Source organism: Phoenix dactylifera, chromosome 11 (assembly GCF_051530095.1).
Source record: "Phoenix dactylifera cultivar Ajwa chromosome 11, Ajwa_hap1_PhDact_Kaust_v1.1, whole genome shotgun sequence".
Classification (NCBI taxonomy): domain Eukaryota; kingdom Viridiplantae; phylum Streptophyta; class Magnoliopsida; order Arecales; family Arecaceae; genus Phoenix; species Phoenix dactylifera.
Window position 1 is genome coordinate 8694179 of NC_143200.1, and position 1411 is coordinate 8695589.

Here is a 1411-nt window from a genome sequence, read left to right on the forward strand (position 1 = left end):
GTGGACGTGCCGGAGTGGTTATCGGGCATGACTAGAAATCATGTGGGCTTTGCCCGCGCAGGTTCGAATCCTGCCGTCCACGTGTTTTTATTTTCTAAGTCATGGAAGTTTATCATTTTTGTTACTTCCATTTTCCATTAAATGTTCAAGCCTTTTCTTTTATCCATTTTTGTTCCCATTTTTCTCTATTTTCCTATTCGGTTTCCCTCCTCCTTAGGCATCTCTCATCACATTTTGGATTTTTCGATTTTAAATACTTGTGTGGGTAACTAAAAGTGTTTCACAATTTAATTCCTGTTCCTGGATCGTTTTCATTCCTGCCATTATGAATTTTATCCTTTTTAAAAGGATTCTTATCATTTTTTTCACTTCCATTTTCCTTTACCTGTTTCACATTCTAGTCATTCTCTTAAACCTTTTCTTTTATGGCTTTTTTTGTTCAATTTTCCTGTATCCTTTTATTCTATTCTCCTCCTCTAAAGCTGTCTTAGGCATCGCTCATTGCATTGCTGAGTTTTGTTTTTAAAAACTAATATGGATAACTAAAAGCATTTCACACTTTCTGTTCCCTAATCGTTTTCAGTTTGAACCACTTCATGCTTCCTGAAATTGAGCTTGTGTTCAGAATATTCTACTCCTAAATATAAATATTATTAAGCCTACTCCACATCTCCACAAGTTCTCATTGCCCAAACTTGAGTCCAATTTTGACCGGAGGAATGCCAAATTTCTGGCTAGATAAATTGATTATAAAGGAGAATAAAAGCTACACAACATAAAAATTATCATTAGGCTTTCCAAAGACAAGACAAATACTAGTTTTCTCGTAGTAATCAAAAATTAAGAAAAAGATAAATTAAAATCTCATATTTATTTGACAATCAAAAAGCAGAGAAAAAGCGAGTAACTCATCCTAAAAATCACTAGTCCTATTATCGTTATCCAACATTTTATTTGGATACGACGGAGAGGAGGAAAAGAGGGCAGGACAGAATAGATAAAGATGAGACTTTACCCCTCCTGGATACAAGGTAGAGAAGGAACCTATTTGCAGCATTTAGTTTTGGGACAAAAGAGGAATTAAAAAATATTTGAGTATTTTATTTCTCCTCTTCTAATCTCTTCACCTTCAGAGGGATAAGAATTATGTATTAGGCGTAGAGCTAGAAAAGGCTAGACCGGGTGGAGTTTCTAAGCATTCTAGGCTGGAAAATATTTCATGCTTTGAGTTGGCCTGAAGTGAAAATGTTTCCTAAATCCTGGGCTGAGCCCAACCGGCCTGGTGCAGAATGTGTGAAGTCCAAGCCCAACTGGATTCTTGTCAAGACAGGCCCAATGCTGACCGATAACTGGCCCAGCCCCAGTCTATGTCAATCCTTGTTTCTATTTTGTTTTCTTTTCATATCATTCC

General features: G+C 36.4%; 1 non-coding gene across 1 annotated transcript; it reads left to right on the forward strand.

Moving 5' to 3' along the window:
* TRNAS-AGA (transfer RNA serine (anticodon AGA)) lies at positions 1-82 on the forward strand. Its single transcript has one exon. It is a non-coding gene; the product is annotated as a tRNA-Ser (tRNA).
* Positions 83-1411: the final 1329 nt, after the last annotated feature.